This window comes from Leuciscus leuciscus (assembly GCF_965113295.1).
Source record: "Leuciscus leuciscus genome assembly, chromosome: 12".
NCBI classification, from domain to species: domain Eukaryota; kingdom Metazoa; phylum Chordata; class Actinopteri; order Cypriniformes; family Leuciscidae; genus Leuciscus; species Leuciscus leuciscus.
Genome location: NC_138736.1, coordinates 21,597,925 through 21,604,691, shown reverse-complemented (window position 1 = coordinate 21,604,691; position 6,767 = coordinate 21,597,925).

The following is a 6,767-nucleotide window of genomic DNA, read 5'->3' as shown; positions in this document are numbered from 1 at the left end:
TTTATAATATAGAGCCTGTAGCTTTATAGATCTTTTGTTTCATTGACTTTATAAAAAGTGGGTTTTCAAACACAGAGACAGTTAAAAGTATAAATGGGTTTATTAATAAAATGGCACACGCTAGAGATTATATAAACTACAAACATAAACGTACGTAAAAATGCAAACAAACGAATAAACATTTAACCGAACAAAAACATAAACTGAAAGAAAGAAAGATATAGAGGGAAGATAGAGGGTAACTTAAATCACAGACCTAAGACCTAGACACCTGGAACAGCTTTTATAGGAATCAATATACTTGCGAGTTGTGGTACTCTTTCAGTGTGATGCTGAAAAGGGGACGCGCGCGTGCGCGTGTCCGGCTGGTTTGCGTCTAGCTTTGTCTTCTGGGTCGTTTCGCAAAACGATGTAAAGGCTCACTTGAATTTAACGTTACCGAGAAAGTTCAGATTCGTCTCCCGGGATGGGAGAGGCTGGAAATCTTAGTTGCAAAGGCCGGCTGTTACGACTCGAACATGGGTTCGTTCGATGGAGAAGGCCAGGGCCTCCTTCAGATGTTCCTTGGAGAAGCGCTGCGCTGGGGAGGAGGGTCCAGAGAAGTTGGATGAGTTGGAAGCGGAAGAGAGAGTGAGAAGAGAAGAGAGAATCTTCCTTTTAACAGACATCTGTTTACGCCCTGTTTTGGGGACAGAGCGAATCAAAACTTCTGATTTGTAGCGGGAAGAAGTCTTCTTTGTGTGAAGAAAAACACGCCCCCTTTTACCATATGTCTTATGAGGGAAAGGATTCATACTTAGAAATATGATATTTCCTGGAATCAAATGCATATTATTGTACCTTGCAGTCAAGATTCGTCTCCGTGAGATGGAGAGGGTTACAGAGATATCAATTATGACAGGTAAAGATTGGGGAAACATAACGTTACACTTATATGCATAATTACACACAAATAAAGTTTGATTAAACACACAATAAAGTTGTCAGTGTTTCCGTTATGGCAAGTGACGACACTTTGAGAAACATAGGAATACATATCAACATTCAGTGGCTTGTTATGTGGAAGAATATCTGTTTCCAAAGTTCCAGAGTGTGTGTGTGTGTGTGTGTGTGTGTGTGTGTGTGTGTGTGTGTTCTGGAATGCCTTTGAGGCTTGGGTCGTAAAGTTTTATGGTCTGAGTTAGGGTTACAACACTATGGAGTGAATATTCTTTCAATGAATCTTCAGAATTAAAGATTTTACTCTAGCAAAACACACCTCTATTATAAGGCAAAGCTAATCACACACATACATATCGGAAGGTATACATTCAAGAGCCATATTTCTACATGACGTTGCACTTTAGTGGCTTTCGTGTGTGTGTGTGCGTGTGTGTGTGTACGTGTGTGTGTGTTCAGAGCGGGTTTTCTGTTGAGATCGGAATGTCAGTAATGTCTTTGAAGCTCACACTGTCGAGAGGGGGGAAGCGAGTCGTAAACGGGGGTTCAGTTACAGAGTTCGCCAAGTCTGTGGGACTTAGAAAGTGTTTTCACTTTTAATTAGTATATAAATTAAAAGTCAATTTTTACCCATCGAGCCATAGTCGTTACAAGACTCTAATGTATAATTCAGAGAAAATGTGCTCTGTCAAGTTTGACAATTTTGTGTGCGTCTATACATCCTGGCAATCAATGTATGATGAAATGTTACATGGTTTTGATATTAAATTCATTGAAGGTATACCACAGAACCTGAATGACGAGTTATTATTCCCTCCTGGTAAGCGATCGCTCCTTCTCCTGGACGACGTTATGACTCAAGCTGCTTCTAACGCTGAAGTCGAAAAAATTTACACTCAATACGTTCACCATAACAAGATTAGCTGTTTGCTATTAATACAAAATCTATTTTTCCAGGGGAAATCTAGTCGTACTATAAGCCTTAATACAAATTATTTAATTATATTTAAAAACCCTCGCGATAAGCAACAAATAGGCATTTTGGGATGCCAGATGTATCCGAGGAATAACATTTTTTTTATCGAAATGTACCAGGATGCAACCGAACGTCCCTACAGTTACTTGTTAATAGATTATAAGCCACAGACCCCTGAAAAATTCCGCCTCAGAACGGATTTACTGTCAGACTATCCGGTGGTGTATGTCCAGAAGTAACAATGAGCACGAGGCTTTCCAGAAATCTCTACCTCTTAAAGTTATTATACAAGAGCTCACCCAAGCAGCGACGTGTTATTCTGCATTCAGCCCCCGATGAGTTAATATTAGCTCTATGTGAACTGGCTCTCAATATTCTCCATGGCAAGGTCCCTCTAACTGCGAAACAGCACGGGACTTTAAAAAGAAGGAAAAAGGAGATAAAGTACGTTGCAAATAAAAATATTAATATCACCAGGAAGAGACGTATGATTAATCAAAAGGGAGGTTTTCTGCTTCCCCTACTCAGCATAGCACTTCCTTTCATAACTAGTCTAATAACTAGAAACTGAATCTGAAGAGAAAAATGCAACATGCCGAGAAATTGTATCTTGTGCCAAAACAGCAGCTGGATAGACTAAGAACTGCACCGCCTCGTGAGAATATTCATACGGTTGTGGAGAATGATTTGGATTCATCTATTAGGGAAACATTACAGAGGCATGATTTGAACACTTACGAAAAATCCAAGCTCTACACTAATGTTTTACAATGATTCTTAAGCGTGGTAAAACACGGTGATATGGAAAGTAACACTCTAACTCTTACATTACCGGAACATGAGACACCTGCCCCCTCCCACACCCCCGATGTTAGGAATGATGACGTCAGTGATGTCCCAATCGTCTCAGAAGTTTTAAACAATGTAACAACAATGCCTCTAGTTTAGGGAATTTAATTAGCTCAAATGAGAGATAATATTCATAAGGTATGAATATGCATATGCCGTTTACACAAATTGAATTATTCCAACAAGGGAATAGGACAGACCTCACGTATATCAATAATTTCTACGATTACTCGTAGCATTTACTGATATAAGTAGATAGAATTATATTTGAATTGGGGGAAATTTAGATAGAGGTTAATTCTCATTTATCATACAACCATCCGTCCGGCAGATCGGATGTACGATTTCTGAACAGAAACCTATTGCCTCCAACACGACAAATAATTTTCCTGTGGCCACAAAGGAATGATTATTTCCGTGTCTTAGACAACTTAGATTGTTTAATAGTAAAATAAAGGGTAGAGCTGGTAGGCAAATACACTTTCAGGGATTTCAGTAATGAAACAATATGAGACAGATTCAATTCACAAAGATTGTAGGATTTTAATCAAACAACTAAGAGTACAGGTACTATTTCAATCACACAAGAGTAAATATGCATAACAAACAAATAATATAAACGATCGCAAATAAAACATAAAATAAAACAAAATATATGAGAGGGAAAGAGAAAGTGAGAGAGAGTAAAGGAGAGAGTTTAAATGAGAGAGTTTAAGGTGTGTGTGTAAGATGGTAGCGTAAAAAGGTAGGTGTGTGTGTGGGTTTAAAGCACGTGCATATGTTTTCCTAGGAACGCGTGCGTGTATGTGTGTGCGTGTTGGTTTTGAGAGCACGTGTGGGTGTAAGTGTGTGTGTGTGTGTGTGTGTGAGGGTAAGTGTGTGCTTAAAGAATGGATGAGGGAATTTAAAGAAAGGCACAGACAGTTTACAACATTCCTTCACACCGAGACCCCAACAGTTTCTAGTAATTATTAGACAACTTAAACAGCATTTCTTTCAGATTGCGAATTTGAGAATGGAAGGTTTTTACTTTACTTGTACTCGCTTATTTAGGCCCTCGTTTCATGCGTCTGTGGTGTTCAAAGGAGCCTGGAACACGTGGTCTGGTGCGTTGTCACGGCGGAGGTTGTTGCTATGGTAACTCAGAGCGTTCAACTTAGCTGAAGATTATTTAGCCTTATATGGAAGTAAAATAATGTCAAATGTTTTTGAAATAAAAAGCCTGTTGAATTGCACTACTTGAAAAAAAATAGGCATTGCATTAACCATGCTTGCATTTTAATGCATTGTATTTTTAGTGCTTACATTTTTATGGGCTGAAATTCAACATGGTTGAATATTTAAGCTGTGAATATTTCAATTAAAAACATTTCAAACACCTTTTCATTATTAAAAATTCAATAATCCATATTCACCTTTCATATTTCACTTCCAAAATATTCAAACTGTTTAAAAATACAACCAATAATATTCAACAGGCAATTTTCGGTCCATTTTATTTCGCTTTGCAAATTCGCTTCCACAAATTCAGTGGTTCAAATTCGACAGTAAATTCAACATTGACGTCCAGGAACTGCAGGAAAAGCAGTAGATTGCCGATCATACTCTCCATCTGCTGTTAGTCGACCTCACCATCAGATGGTGCAAAAGCGTGTGTTGAAGACCAGCAACAGTTAGAGCAAGTCATTCATTCATAAAACTCATTTACAGCAATGTAAGTGTATTTGTGATTATTATGACGGCTGTTTTATGTTAAATTCAGTGTCTTCACGGTTACTTTTCCTGTGTAGCCTACATGCATCTTTCACTACCGTGAACGAGATTATAATGTTGTTCCCCGATGCGGATATACAGATCCAATGTTACATTTTTGAGGTTGACATTTCTCTCTTGGTTGTTTAGTTGCCTTAACTTTATATTGTGGATGTGCTGCATGCAGGCTATTAGGGTTTCCCTCAATACTTAAGGATTCCCCTGCTGGATATATACAACGCTTAACGTAGCTTAATGGACTACAGTGATGTAAAAGACCAAACTCGCAGGCAAGCAGATGGACTCAGAATAACGTGCAAAGCTTAATGCTGAGCGTTTCCCAGTGATAGACTGGCATAAAGTTGGCTTGATGTTGGACATTCGCACATTTAGGGACCCTCTCTAAAGTGTATACGACTTTGGTATACACGTTTCTAACTCCGATAGCATTTGAATAGAACGACTTACAGTCATACAACCAACTGGAAAGTGTTCATTTAGTGTCAGGCATAATACTCACCCTTTGGTTTTTGATATTTATTCAAATACATTTAAGTTTGCTATTGAAGTTAGAAACGTGTATGCCAATGTTGTATGCAACTTTAGAGACGGTCCCTAAATGTGCGAATGTCCAATATCAAGCCAATTTTTACATTTAGTCATTTAGCAGACGCTTTTATCCAAAGCGATTTACAGTTAAACTAACAATAGGAGGACAATATGCAAGTGCTGTGACAGTTTAAGCTAATGCAATACACGTATGCATACTATATATATATATATATATATATATATATATATATATATATATATATATATATATATATATATATATATATATATATGTATGTGTTGATTTTATGCCAGTATATCACGAAAGGCTCAGCATGAAACTTTGCGCGTTAAGTTCATATTCTGAGTCCATCTTCTTGCCTGTAGCCTATATAATAGCCTACAGCCTACTTCCCTAATAAGGTGCAAGATTGGTCTTTCATATCACTATCAACGGAAGGGAAATCCTTGAGTATGAGGTATTGAGGGAAACCGATTATAATCCTGTTCATGGTAGAGAAAGCTGATGACATGTAGAATACACAGGGAAAGTAACAATGAAGTTATTGAATGAAACATAAACACAGCTTATTGCGTGTTTATCATCTTTTCCGCATATACTGACACAGATAATCATTTTCATTTTATGAATGAATGTCTTCGTCAGCAACAAGCGCTTTTGCACCATCTGCTGGTGAGGTCGACTAACAGCAGATGGAGAGTATGATCGGCAATCTACTGCTTTTCCTGCAGTTCCTGGACGTCAATGTTGAATTTACTGTCGAATTTGAACCACTGAATTTGTGGAAGCGAATTTGCAAAGCGAAATAAAATGGACCGAAAATTGCCTGTTGAATATTATTGGTTGTATTTTTAAACAGTTTGAATATTTTGGAAGTGAAATATGAAAGGTGAATATGGATTATTGAATTTTTAATAATGAAAAGGTGTTTGAAATGTTTTTAATTGAAATATTCACAGCTTAAATATTCAACCATGTTGAATTTCAGCCCATAAAAATGTAAGCACTAAAAATACAATGCATTAAAATGCAAGCATGGTTAATGCAATGCCTATTTTTTTTCAAGTAGTGCAATTCAACAGGCTTTTTATTTCAAAAACATTTGACATTATTCTACTTCCATAGCCTTAAGTTGGTTTTCTTTGGTTTGTAAGAAGTTATCAAACTGAGGTAAACTATCAAGAAAAGAAAGAATAGAAAGAATAAGACTTAGAATAGAAAACGAAAATAAAAGCAAACGAAGGTTCCTTGGAAGAAGGAAGGAGGCGGGTCTCTCTCTCTCTGGCGAACTGCTACCAACTACGAGAGGACGCGCCGTGTTTTGAAGGTGCTAAGCCTCCGCCTCCTGGCGTGCGTGAACCAATCGTCTGGAAGGACCATTGTGGCCACCTCCTTACGTTTTGCAACGGTACACGCCTTCTCTGACTGTGTACTGACGAAATAAACTCGTTCATGAACATTTATAAACCTAGTATTAATGAAAGAATGCATCTTCTGATATTTTGTGTTAAAGATTCAACACCGTTGGGTTCTTTGGAACAAAACAATACCGCGAATGGTACTTTTGTGAGCCTATAACACTCAGATACATGATTTCTCGTGATTATACACACATCAAATTGGTTACATACAAATACAGTTTATATAGATAGTATTTTGGGTATGGAGACCACGGAA